Below are 14,504 nucleotides of genomic sequence, written 5' to 3'. Positions count from 1 at the left end.
GGAGAAGGAATATTCTAGCTGGTGAATAAAAATCCAAAAGCATGGAACCTATAGCATGTAGGGACCCTTACGTCCAGAATTTCAAGCTGTTCTGTCCCCCTTACCTTCAAAAATGTAAAGATTTAAACCTTTTCGCAATGCCGTAGTGTAGTATCTGCATGGTTTAGTATTTAGACTGTGGTAGCAGGTCCAGTGCACTTACAGCTTTTCATCTCATACATGAGGTCTGAAGCTCTACCATGAAAGGAGACAGCTTTCTCCTCATAGACTTGATGATGATGTATCTGAAACAAAAATCATGGTAAGAAAATTTTAGAATGTTTAAGGGAGTTAAAAAAAAAAAAAAAAAAGAATGAGACACTTCTATTTTCCTCACTGTGGAAGTCCCAAGTGTGGTCTTAATAGAAGATTCTATGTTTAAGACTCAGAGGAAGTCATAAAACCCTCTTTAACTGACTTACTATAGTTTAAGTATGTCACCAATTTTTCTTCTGATGTTTCAGTCCTTTGGAGGTGAGAAGTGGGTGTTCAGAAAGGATGGGAAGCTGCAGTGAATCTGTTCTTTGCAGTGGTAGAGAACTTCCATTTTTAGCTTTGCAGGATTACAGGGTAGCAGATATGAAGTCTGTGCTATGGGTTTGGGTTTACCTTTTGTTTTTGTTCATGTAGGGAAGCAGGAATTAAGTGAGGGCTAAAAATGAYTGTAGCCACCCAGCAGCTTGGTTTGCATGACGTGAGATGGTAGCCACTGTGCAGCTGCAGCCTCTTACCAGCCACAGTGACGCTGCATCTGATTTGGATGTACAACCTGAAACTTACTTGTTCTTGGTCTTGTATTGGAACAGTTATGGAATTTATAAGAAAACTGTATGTCTGAAAGGGAAAGAAATAAAGGGTGCTTCCCAGGAAAAGGAAGAAAATAGGCCGGTGTACTGGTGAAAAAGTTAGTATCACTAATAGTATCACAGTTAATTATATACCATAATGTGTATATACCAGTTCTCATTAACAGTTTTGATGCTGGAAATTTTCTGACTTCAAATGTTTTTATAACTTGAATGTTTCTAGCATAGTTTTGACTRTGTGATATTTGAAGAATTTAAATCAAAACAAAACAAAAAAGAATTCTTACCAGAAAGTGGGTAATTCCACATAGATCATTATCAGCTTTTAGAGTCACTATTTCTRTTATTTAAATGGAATGGCTAGCCTAATAGTACTAGATCTAGTAAGTGCTAGATCAYTCTCTCTTATGTGTGTCAGCCGCTTGCAGGGAGAAAAGAGACRATAGATGTCACGTATACCAGCTGAAATCAAAGCAATGCTGGGATTTGGGARTTCTTGTTGTATCCTACAGTCTGGAGAGCAGATTTGCACTTTTAAACCTGTAGGTCACTCTGCCCTGCCTATTCCAGCCTCCCATTGCATCTGTCCCCTCGAGTCTGCTCTGCTTTTCCATTTCTTCTGTTTTACTCCCCAAGCTAATCAGTTTGTTTCCAAGCTAAGCAAGTGGCTTTCTTGAGTATACTGCATTGGTACTGTTCGTTGATGCTGCTCATACCACAGCAGAATTTCTTTCCTCTCAGTTCTGGTGCCACAGCAACTCCTGGGGGCCAAGACTAGACACTGCATGAAAAGTCCCCAAATGCCCAATACTCCTTTGTAATGGGGAGGATGCTTGATTCGTCTGGGGGAAGATTGCACAKGCAATCTTAGCATGGAGGGGCTGTGTGAGGGCAAGGTCTCCTTCCATGTAAGTGGAATATTCAGAAAATGATCTTGCTGCTCTCTAGGAAGCTTTTAGGGAGCATGGACAAAACACATTTCTCAGAGCTTTATCAGTTGGCCAGAATTTGGCAGATTTTCAGAAAGCTAGTGCAAGGCATAACCCTGACAGAGTTTGATCACTTACACCAGGGTAATCCCTTTTCCCACCCTCAATATCCGTCTTAAAGCAWGCAGATGCAATAGCTATTCAACGAAATGCTTGCTAGAAAAACACGGGGAAAACAAGATTGCTCTCCTTTAACCCTATATTCATAACAGCTGTACTATTTTACTTGAAACCTGCCAGAAAAATTCAGTCTGACACAGGCACCCAGCATGGAAAATTTCAGCTTGAGCACTTAGTTTGGCATAGTTATAAACAATTGAAAGCAGGGTCCTATAATGGAAAGTGTTAAGCAAGCTTAACTATTGGTGGAACTATCAGCAGTGCTTATAATAGCTGTATGCTTCTATGCATAAACAGATATTTGGTGTCATATGAGTAGATATCAATGGTTGAGTTGGATCACGCTGTTACAGATCTGTGACAAAGCAATGAATGATACCCAGAAGTCAGTCTCTAAATGCCATTGCTTGCTTAGTTTAAGCTCTACTGAGGCAGTTCAGGAGATTTGCTATGGTTCTGATGTGTGAGAAGTCCTTACCTGCCAAACACCGTGAAGCTATTTCTTTCAGACCAACACAGAAAATATTTAAGGAGAGCTGAGCAGAGAGTTGGCCGGTATAACAGTGGCTAAGGGGACTCATTTGCTTCAAAATTTTGAAGAATTCAGTTCTGGAGGCAGTTTTGTAGCAATAGAGTAACAGCTGTGGAAAAGTCTGCCCTGTGCCTATTCTGTGTGTAGTGTGTTCTCACCAGCCATATAGCACAGTTCCTGTGCCTGTGAGAGGAAAGGATGTGAGTTTTATATATGCAATAAACTTATCAGTCTGTTTTACTTCACTGAATTACACTGGGAAATAATATTTATAACACTCACTGATTTTAGCTTAACTAAACAAGGGACAACAGAACCAACATTATTCTTTAAAAAAATTTGTGAGGACGGCTCCTCCTTATCTCCCTATGCAGCAAAAATAACTTTAATTATTAATGTTTGCATCAGCAGTTTCTCCTCTTGAAAGCTGTGTTTAGATGGCRTGAGCTTTTTGTGATTTCTCTTTGSMATGATGGGTATATACTGTAGTAATCCATTTTTTCATCAGCTTGTTGCTAACGATGAGCCACCTAAGCTCTGAAAACCTCCCTCTGCTGTTAACTGTAGAAGAATGCTTAAAGGATTTAGGGATGTCAGTCATCATCTTGTTTTTTAGTAGGCTTATGTGTATATACGTGTGTGGGGAGGAGGGAAAGAGAGCCTGAGCTGTAGTTCAGAAATTACACTGTGTGTGGTCTGAGGTTACTTCTCATTTCATGAAATGCACGCTTCATTCCTGGCTCAGGCAGAACTTGCACGTCAGTGAATAAGTCCCTTATCCACTTTCCAAAACACTGAAGAGATTTGAAAGGGCTCTGTGGGTGGACTGCTACTATCAGCAAAAGCAAATAAGCTAACTTATTTAGCTAAGCATTTTTTAATACTTAAACATAATAACCTTCAGCAACACTTAAACAGTTGTGGCCAGCCAAGGGAAGAGAAGGGGGGAAAAAAAACTGAGGTTTAAGCAGTCACACCTTAATTAACATTAAAGGCCAGATTATAGTTCTTGGTGTGTGAAGGTGCTGTCTGATCAGACTGRAGAAACCACTGGGGAATGATTAAATGGCCTGACTGTACTGCTAGGAGTCTCCTGTGGTGTGCTGGTGGTAGTTTATTTAGGATTTTGCATTCCTTTAATCAAATGTGGTACAACCTCATTATAGTCTCCCCAAAACAGACRAATCCAAGGACTCCTTATATTGTGTTATTTTGATGTTCAATGTAAGTAAATGGTGCTACCCTGAAAAACCATAGGTGTCCAACAGCAAAGAGCTGTTGTAGCTAATACTAACTCTGCGGTAAGTCTCAGCACCCAAAATAAATTATGGTTTATTTYGTGGAAGCAATAAATAAATAAATAAATAAATCCAGAATGCAGTCAGGATGCTAATGAACCAAACCAGCAACTGAGGGTAGGCAAAACCCAAGTGACAGGACAGCATCAGGGAGCTTTACAAAATGTTAGTATTCAACTAYTTGGAAATGGTTTGACCAGAGCAGGGTAGAATACCCCAAATTCCGTTTTCAGTCTGGTAAAGTATCACTGACCTTGATAGATTTACTCTAAATTAACAATGTGACCCATAACACAGCTGCCTGATCCATAAATTTACAGGACTAGCTTTACTGTCCCTCTGAAATAAACTGAGTTGGGGAAACCTCTTTTAAGGCGAATATCAGACAGCAATCTTAGAGCTTGTGAGGTCAGAATCTGTGAAAGGCTGTGCAAGGCGAAGCACAGGAGTGTGGATTTGATCAGCGCATCCTCTGACAGGTAAGTAGCAATGATCTTGTGCTGGGTGGCACGTGACAGGTCCGTACTTCTCAGGGGCTAGAGCGTGGGGATGAAGGCCTTCACCAAAGTAGGAAGGTGTGAATGTCTCACTGTGGCACGAGAGGAAACGGCTGCGTTGCCAGTGGTGTATTTTGTTGAGGCCTTTGCCATCCTCAGATACCTTTCACCTGTCGGCGCTGAGGTTAAATCTCTGCCTTTTAGGAGGCACTGTTACCCTTTGCTGAGGGAACTGAAGTGGTTGTTGGCAGCCTACATCAGAGTCCTAATGTGTTACAGGTTGAACAAACTTGCCCCAAAGACTTCACGGTCTGAGTAAACACTGGAGAAATGAATGCAGTCAACAGTGTTGAGGCACAAGGGAGAAGGCAAAAGGTGTTTGATGTTTTTTGCTTCCTTTGTTACACTAGCAATTCCTGCTTGCCCTGTACAKGCTGAAAACTGGTGATTTGACAAAGCAGCATCACATGTTGTCTTCACAGGATGTAGAGAGCCAAAAAGAACTGGCAGCACTGTGCAGTTCTTATCTATGTCCGCAGCCTGGTGCTGCAGACCTCCCCTGTCATATCTTGCAACATCAGAAGGAAGGGGTGGGTCAGCCTTCCCTTTAATGTCAGATCTGCCTCTGTTTCTCGTTATCTTCTACCCAGGGGGAAACTGAGGCACAAGACAGTTAAACACACATGCAAAAAGTCTGTGGTAGAAGGTTGCTACAGGCTGAAACTGCAAGATTATTCTTCCTTTCTTTAGGCTCGCTGGTATCCTGCAGCAGATCTTCTTGGGTTTATTGACAAACCTGCTCAAATGGTGAGCACTGGAGGGGTTGTGAAATGCAYTTTGTGTGGTTGCAAATGGTAAAGAAGTCTGCAAAGTGTGTGCAGTTGCAATCTAGACAGGTTAGGCAGCAGAGGTCTAGAAAAGAYAAATATGTTGGAGAATGCATAATTAATTCTTAAGGCTAAACAAATCTGGACGAAGGAGCAACTTAGCCAAGGGAGGAAGGTGAGACTTGACAAAGGTTTTCCTACCTGCCTGTCACAAATGTTCTGCAGAGAGTTCTAAACAATAGCCCACCAGTGCTTCGTTTGTCTACCCTGCCCTTGGATCACAGCAGTTTATGGTGAAGTTCTCCACATTTTCACCAGCTTTGAAGCTGAAACTTATCTCGTATTGTTGTTTATTTAGTCTGACTAGTTCTGTACAAGGTGTTAGCCCCCATTCATTTGTGTTGAAAGTATGGCAAGTCCAGCTGCCAAATACGGGTTTTTTCTTGGTGGTTGTCTGCATTAATGTCTAGCTACCGAGAGCGAAGCTCTGCTGCCAGATCYCTATGACACTGTCCAGACAAGGCTCTCCCAGAATTGGATGAGCCTAGGAAAAAAAAAAAACCTTTTCATGAAATCAATTCCAGTTTCAAATACCACACTATAAAGTGCTTCTACTTCTGAAGCTAGCAATCAGAAAACCTCTGCCTGGAAAAGGGCTCTGAACCAGCTCCTATTTTAAGGGCCTGACACTGAGTTCTTGGTGGTAAATGACCACATTACTCTTTGGGRCCTGTGGGTGTCAAAGAAAAGATGCATGTGAGAAGAGTCACTGGCTGAAAGCAGAGCATGTTTTGAACACTAGAAGTAGTTTAGTAGCTCAAGCCTGTTTCTGATTAAAATCAGAGTCCTTCAGATGAATGGAATGTAAACCACATACCAATTATTGGAATCCCATAAAGGAAACTCCCTTTTCCGTCTGTCTATCCATCCATCCATCCGCCCACCCACACAAGTACAGTGTCTCAGAAGTATCCCTCTTTAGAAATGATGGAAAAACTCAGTGCTTGCTTCCTTTTCCCTTACCTCCCAGGTGCTGGACTATAACCGAAGAGATGAAATTGCAACGAAACCACTTAAATACTTATCAAAAAAATAGACCTGCTTATTAAAAGGATAATATTTCCTGGCACCTAGACAAAATACACAAAGCTGAATCTTGAGGCCTTCCTCAGTCAAACTTCTGTGGGAATGCGGCTGTGTGAGGACTGCAGGAGCAAGCCTTAGAATAAGAGCCGCTCAAAATGAAAGCATTAGGTCAGTGCACTATCTAGGAAAAAAAWGTACTTCCTGAAAAATAAATCACACATATACATACTCTTTTTTCCCCAAATTTCTAATTACTTTGAATTCCCATTACACTTTTTCTTGAGGCTCTTTTATGACATTAGTAATTAATCTTCCCATCCTGTCTATGAGGCAGGAGATGTTTCTGCTGGGTCAGCTGTGCTTTGCAAATATTATAGTATCTACTTTACAGATGGTAAAACCAAAACACAGAAGTTCAGAGACAGCAAATCAGTACCAGAGTAGGGTAGAGCCCAGCTTCCTCATCTAACCACAAGATGCACTGTCGCTCCTACATATACACTAATCTCAAACATACTTTTAAAATGAGCGGATCCTCTCTATATGAATAAGGGCAATATGTCCGTTTCAGTGAATACTCTCTACTTCTAACATCTATGACCCTACTTACTTAAAGAATTTAGATCCACGATAAAGGTAATGTTATGGCATTTTTCTTATGTTGCAGCTATAATTGCAGGACCTTTCAGTTTGAATGCAGCAGGCAGCCCTTGGACAGCTGGAAGAAGTTTCAAACATTAGTGATTTTGGTAGAGTTGGTTCTACAGTGGTATTATGGTCCAGTTCACTGTAACTGTTTTCTGATACTCTGCTGGCCTCTAGAGGGATAACTTAAACATGGGCTAAAGCCTTAACCCAGTGAGTTTAAGCACTGCAGTATGCTCTTGGATCTTTGTTGCCAGGCAAGTCTTTTCTGTTTGCAAGGTTTTTAAGGACTGAGGCTTTGTAGCTCCTTGGAAACACTTTTCTTCACTTCTCTGATTTTCCTCCTGTCTGGGCAATAGATTCAAGGTATTTTCCTTCTGCCTGAAGAAATGAGGGTAGAAGATCCTGGCAATAAACACCTCTCACACTGAAAAGTGAGAGGCTCCGAGGAAAAGGTGCCAGAAGGGTGAGTGAGAGATGCATAAAAAAGAATACTATATTTTATGTATAATATTTATTCTTAATTTAAAAGTTCCTGAGTGCTGAGACATCTGTTCATGAATTCTGTCATGCACGGTGAAAAACACAGCTACATTCTGAAAAAAGACCATGGCTTTGAACACCTTGGAAAGCACCAAATCTCCCTTGGCTTTCTCCACGTTCTGCTTCTCTACTTGCTGCAAACTTTCCCTGTTTCATTTCTTGGTTCCACCTTTTTATTTTTTTTCAAGGTAAATGCATTAAATCTTAAAAAACACTGAATAGAAAGGTTGACTATTCAATGCCTAGAGTAGGTAATGTATTATAAGCAGTAGCTGCTTGTAGGGTACAAAGTAGCTTTGTTCAGTATTAAGCAGACATTTTCCGAACGCTTCAGTGTTACTTTCCACAACTTCACAGTGTAGGTGGGTATCGTGGTACCTTTTKGTAAATGCCTCAGTTATTCACCAAATTCTTCTGTATTCTTTATCCAAAACCAAGAGTGTGCTCCCTTCAGTTCCCCAGCTCGCTCCTAGCCTATTACTTCTACTCGTGATGGCCAGTTCTCTCCTAGTCTCTCTTGTCTCCTGATGCCTTCATTACCACTCTATTGACTGTTTACCATTTGGAGTGAAGCACCTAAACTTGTCTGCGGTTCTCTTGTGCTTACAAATATTATAGTAATAGAGTAGGCTTATGTCATCCTCTCCTTTTTTCTTCAAAGTGACTATCAGGAGCTTTCAGTGTAGAGAAAAGCTTCCTATCCTAATGTTAAATGCTATTACCATTTTGAGTTGTCATACCCATTGACCACACTCTAACATGAAGTCCTTTGCACCATTTAAACATGTATGGCAAATATTAATGAGTACAACAGAATGTCAAGTAAGACCTCTGCAGTAGGGTACATATCTGTCATAGCGTTTGCTTCTGTTGAGCTTTATCCTAGTAAAACACTAAATGGAGTCAAACATTGAAATAATCAAGATCTCCAGGTGGAGTCTACAGCAAATCTCATTCAGGAGAACAGGATTAGGCTTCCAGTCTTGTGTGGAAAAACAGAAGATCATATATGTCTGCCTCCTGTGGAAAGATTTACTCTAATTCTCTCCCTGTACTCTTATTCTACAGATACTTCATAAAAATACCCGGAACTGAAATATCTGTTATTCAGCAAAATTTACTCATCAGGATATACAGGGAGCTGTAAGGTTAAAAGACTGCAGTATGGTATAATGGCACATGAACATTTGATGAGAACTCTTAAAAGTATTTGAACAACTGCAAGTGGTCACTGTGGTGTCCTCCTTTAGAAGCCAGATAGGGTAGTCTGTATGCGGCTAATCTATGAGGTTTTGAATGGTTACTAAATACAGTTACTAGAGAGCCTAATGAATCTATGCAGTTTCTATTGTAGAAACTTTGCAGTTTCTACAATAACTTCGTATTGTTACTAGTAAATGTGTCTGTAAATGGAGTAAGGATGAAACAAAGAAAATTCTGACTATTTTTATCAATTAAGATAATTAACAGAGAATTGCAGACCTGCACAGTTTCAATGTTGTTTTGTGTGTTTGGTTAGTGTGCAGTGTGCAAAAGGAAGGAAGCCAAAAAGCAGCTATTGGTTGAGACTGACTTGGCCCTAAAATGTGCACTAGAAATTACTATATTAATGGAAATGGTAACTAAAGATGCCAGGGAACTGCAACAGTGACATGTCATCTGTGCTACAAATAACTGGGGTTAAAGAGAAAGCACAAAGACCACATTCAAAGACTGTGTCCTTTTGTTGTGGGAAACAGCGTCACAATGCGAATGCTTATTTATTCAAAGAAACCTTGCAGAAACTGCTAGAAACTGGGACAAACTCAGAAAATAAGCAGGTCAGTGCAAGTCTTTCAGGAAGATCATACCAGCGGATTTTGGATTCATCGGCTTGCAGGTGACAACGCAGTACCTGCTGAAAATGTTGGCACTGTTCTGCAGCTGCTACAGTCAGACAACAATAATCACCATGTTACCGAATGAGACTTAAAACAGGGCTTGATCCCACCTCTGTGGTTCCTCTAACTTTGCAGCCTAATTATCAAAGACAATATAGGGGGATGAATTTGCAAAAAAATCTACATGCTATGAACAATTTATACAGGGGAAATCCTTCTCTTTCTCTTGGGCATTACTACAGTTAAGTTCACATGTAGCTGTAAAAAAGTTATACTAAAACTCCCTGCTATGAAGCACAGGAGTGCGGCATTCTTTGGCAGTGTGGCAAAAGGATATTCATCTAATCTGCTGATGTTCAGAATATCCAAATCACTTATGATGGAACCTGAGTTAAGTGATGAATCTCCTTCTCAAACCAAACCCAGAGCTTTGGTTTGAATCACTTGTTATTCTCTTGAATTTTGATGCTGTCGCAGTCATGCACCGCTACTGAATATGGCCCAGAATGCTTATGGGCTTAGAAAAAGAACTCTTGCCAAAATAAAATTGTAGCTCTGGTTTCAGGCATGTCCAAATTGGATCAAAACTTTTGGGAAGCCCATGGCTTCTGAAAAGGTTTCCTCTTTACCTAGAAGGTGCGCAAGCCTTTTCCCCATATGGAGTAGAAGCATAGCATGTGCTGGTCGGTCTCTCCTTTCTTCCCATTTACATCAGCAGAATGTAACTGTGCTCGTGTTAGCAGGGGAACTTAGCAGCTAGTCTGGGAGGGATACGTGCATGCTGAAAAGGAAATTATTTTCTCTCTTTGCGCATAATCAACTTTTAAGTCTTGTTCTAGGAATATATGCAAAGGTCTTATGAGAACTACAGAGAGGTGTAGTCATTTACAGTACTCACTGTTATGATTTAATTAATCAATGATTGATTTCAACCTATCAATCGACTTGCAAATATCAAACGCTTACTGTTCATATCAGTGGAAGCAGGAGGAAGCAAGAGTAAAGTAGAACCTGAGAGTCATATAATATTTCAGCTTATTCCAGCCATTTACAGTATTTTTCACGTATTCTGATCCACTTCATATTAGCTATATGCAAACTTTGTGATATGGTGGTGCAGAGTTTAATGTGACCCCACACTGGCAAAAACATGTTGCATCATAACAAATGGCTTGACTCATGTACAGAAACAACTCTTTCTATGCTTTTCTAAAACAAAGTTAGAGTGTTTAATTTAACTAATTATTAGGTGATTGTTTAAATGAAGTGCAAATCTGTATTTCAAGCAACAGACCAACATCTGGTAAAGATGCTGAACGAAAAGTCTTTGAAAAAAGCAGTCAGATATTCATATACAGCTGAGAGGGAAATTGTATGTTTACARTGTAATGCCTCTGTAACCTTTTAGTATATTTTTCATAAATTCAGAGAGTTTAGAACCAGAAGGGATCATTTAGCTTCTTTTACAAGCGTAGAATTTAATTTGCTTGCCCTCTTTTAGGTTTTGTATTAGGGCACTAAATGTGTGCAGAATATAGGAACTTTAAACGGTTTGTGAGATAGGAGCTTTCACTGCATTTCATATTCATATGTTGCTAAAGCAACATATGCATAGGATAGGCTTCAGATATTCATTATAATTATTAAATGTAAGTAGCTGAAAACCCAACCATGCCTGTATGATCTCTCCATATTATTTTATTGTGTCAAGAACATAAGATACTAGGGGAACCATTCCATGATCCATTCTCACTCATCTGCACACACTGTGAAAAGCAAGAAAACTGGTTTCCAGCAGACCAGATAAATCTTTTGCCTGGAAACAGAGATACGTGGATACATATTGGACTTCTATTTTCCATGCCTCATCCCACTCTTTGCTTGAGTTTGAAATTGCTGAGTAGGAGTTTACCTCTCATGACTGGAGTCTTTCTCCCTCAGTACAATTTTAGAAATTCCCCAAGAAGGGAAGACACTCTTTGGAATAATAGGAGAAAATTACTGCTTTCAATTTGCAGTGGAGGTGGTGGGTAGACTGCTTCTCRTAACAGTCTGAGAGAGTCTATCCTGCACATCGAATGCAGTAGCAGAGGAGACAGCACTGTTTAATGAAGAGCACTGACACCTTTTTCTAGTCTTCATCTTGAGGAAACTTGAAAGTATTTACTGAGCCAAGTAGCAGCAAAGGTGGTGAAATGCTAACACTGACAGCTGAATGCTGTCTGTCTGTCTGTCTCCCTCTCTCTCTATCTCTCCTCAAATCATTCACTCACTCACAATTAATGTCCTGCACATCACCAAGAATTTAGCAGGTGATCACTTGCTGTGCACTAGGGTCTCACCTGCAGGACTGAAGAGCGCTCATAATAGCCACAGAAATCAACAGAAGCGGTGTCTGGAAAACACAGAGTGCTTGCTAATACTAAAAAGTCTGAAAAAATCAAATGCTAGCAGCCTCAAATTAGGCCCCCAAAATACATAAGGCCCTTGGAAAGCAATCTGTGTTTCAATTCTTATCTTTTATAATATTCYCTTGCTTCACAGTCCTGTTATAAAAGTAGCCATGTCTGTAAAACACTCAAGTATTATAGTAAGTAAAACTGAAACTGGTGTGCAACTGAGCAATTTTATCTTCAAAGTTGGGTTATGAAAAAGACACTTTCAGAACAGAGAAAATGGGACAAACTGATGACTAGCAACCCAAATCTGCAAAGCTTCGCCATACCCTGAGGCAAAAACAAGTGAACTCAAGGAGAGTTTTACGGGCAATAGAAGTTATGAAGTTCTTCACCTTAAAGAATTGACTTTGTGACTTCATTGTGTATTTTTAGCTCTACATGTGTGCACAACACATGCAAAATACTGCTATTCTTAATAGCTTTGCTTTTCAGGTCCCTTGTAGTTCTAACCATAATTGGAAGTTCCTAAAATATTCCTTGTATTCCTAGACTTCCTCAGTAGAAAAAAATGTTTTGAGGTTTTTTAATCATTTCATCTTTATGTCCATAAATCATAGAAATAAGGTTTTTTAGTCCACAAACACACTCTTCTGCCCTCCGAAAATCAAGAGGAAAATCAAGAGCATTGTATTCTATAGCACTGTCCTGTCTTTGCCTCATAGAGTTCTCAGTTCTTTAAACAGTCATTTACAGATCYAGCTAATAATTACTTATTTTTCTCCTTTTTCTTACCTTCCTCATTCCATATCCTTTTGCTTTCTGAGGATGTTATTTCTTGTATTTCAATTAAATGATTTCTCTGTATAACACTGGCATTCACAGCTTCAGAAGACAAAAGAGTCTTCAGAGTTGCATCATACTATGTACAAAAATCTTACATTCTTTTGCTAATACATTGTGAGATGTTTTCTCATTTGTTTTTGTAAATATTATTTAAATTTGAGGTATGCCTCACTTAAGGTTTGTCATATACCACAGAGCCTTTTCTTATACCAGTAAAGGAAAGCCCATAAATATTTAATGGATATCATTCTGTATTTTCCTTAYTTCAGAGGCACTCTTATGCTCTTACTAGAATTTCTCATCTTGAAAATATATTTATCAAAGCTATCATTGCATCTAATCATCACTGGAAAGCCAAGAAGTTGACTAGATACAATACATGTTTACAGTCACCATAAGGACATGGCTGAAAGATCACTCTTATGGATGTAAGCATACAGTATGTTTCCCTTCCAATTGCTATCCATATAACAAAAGGAATTTTACAGTTTACAATTGTCACAGCTTGAGTCTTGTAGGACACTTCTGTTCATCAGGCAGAAGATGGATTGGTTTGTAATGAAACCAACAAATAGCAGTCTCATGCATGCTCCTTATTTGATGGACTATGTTTCTTTTTGCTCCTGCTCTCTGGTTCTTAGAGGCCAAATATGGTGTCCTTGGACGAAACAGGAGAATAGGGGGTTGCTGGGTTCTCCAAGATCTGCAACTTTCAGACATTTTTACACAACTGTTTGAAATTGGGATGTTGGCAAATGGCTTTCATTTTGTTTTTCTACCACACTCTCTCTCTTGCTCTCTGCCTCCCTTTCTTTCTGTGGTATTTGAGATGATTTAAGGTAAGGGTAAATATTGTCTATCTGTTTTTATTGTGGCTCTGGATCTAATCAGAGCTGCTGGTGATAGAGTGAACATCTCTGTCTAGTGGCTTTTTACAAGCTTCTTTATGCTGTCTAAGTAGTTACGTCTTTCTCTGGCAAAATTATTTGACGCTGCTGGATTGAATGAAACAGAAATTGTCAAATTAATTTCTGAACCTCTCCTAATGAAAAGGAGTAATGTGGAAAAAATAAATCATTACTYTGAAAAGACCCCTATGTTGTGTCTCATAAAACAGCCTTCAGATGTTCTTTAGTTTGATGAAATGTATTTATTTTTATTACTTTCTAATATCTAATAATGAAACCTTCTATTTATATGTAGTGCTTCATCTTCAAAGCRCCTTGAAAACATTTGTTATCTGAACATCTGCAGGATTGGATGTCCTTCTACTGCTCAAAGTCTCTCCCACTACTGCATGGGGTAATCTGATGTCTTAAATGATTCCAGCACAACTTTACCAGATGCCAGACTCCTGCGGACGATGATTTTGCTTCAGCTTTAACCTTATTTCCTATTGGCTAAAAGGTTTACAGCACATTTTTAAGYGTTCTTGTCTGTGAATTCAAATGTGCTTTAGCAAAATAATTTAATTCTGTATGACACAAAAATGTAATTGTATTCTTTCACAGCTGAGCTTTCTGGATACATATTACTTGGTAACCTTAATCTCAGAACCATGTAAAAATCAAGTGCAACAAAAAAAAATATATAGAGGTAAACCATCCCGAYTGAGCTTATTTATCACATTCTCCTTTTACTGTGATGTACTTGCACGTTTTCCCAGTGCTTTAATTGTTCGATCACAATGAAATTGCAATTATTTAACATCTTTTCTGTAATGTGAGCTGGCCATGTTCAYCTAGAGGAGTCAAAATATGCTGGTATGGATATGGAGAAGGAATTTTAAGTAAGTTAAGTGAGCACAACTAGTTTACTCAGTGGTAAAATGTAACCCTCCCATACACACACAGCTAGTATCTAAGGCTGCAGCAGAGATCCTCAGTTTCTGACAGGGCTACAACCTGCCAGCCAGCTTTTAATGGTTGCCCTGTGTCAGAGACTTTCATCTCCTGGCTTTGGAGAAAAAAGGATAACCTCTGTCGTTCCCTACTTCCCTT

At 39.4% G+C, this 14,504-nt stretch overlaps 1 long non-coding RNA gene across 1 annotated transcript; it reads left to right on the top strand.

The window, feature by feature from the left end:
- Positions 1–4,954: 4,954 nt before the first annotated feature.
- LOC146601031 (uncharacterized) lies at positions 4,955–14,091 on the top strand. The gene is made up of 4 exons (XR_014896742.1): positions 4,955–5,088; positions 6,139–6,362; positions 7,199–7,305; positions 13,708–14,091. It is a non-coding gene; the product is annotated as an uncharacterized LOC146601031 (long non-coding RNA).
- Positions 14,092–14,504: the final 413 nt, after the last annotated feature.

Source organism: Rhea americana, unplaced genomic scaffold (assembly GCF_003343005.1).
Source record: "Rhea americana isolate MKP2758 unplaced genomic scaffold, rheAme1 scaffold_11, whole genome shotgun sequence".
NCBI classification, from domain to species: Eukaryota; Metazoa; Chordata; class Aves; order Rheiformes; family Rheidae; genus Rhea; species Rhea americana.
Note: the sequence above shows the minus strand (reverse complement) of the source record. Positions and strands in the feature narration are given on the sequence as shown.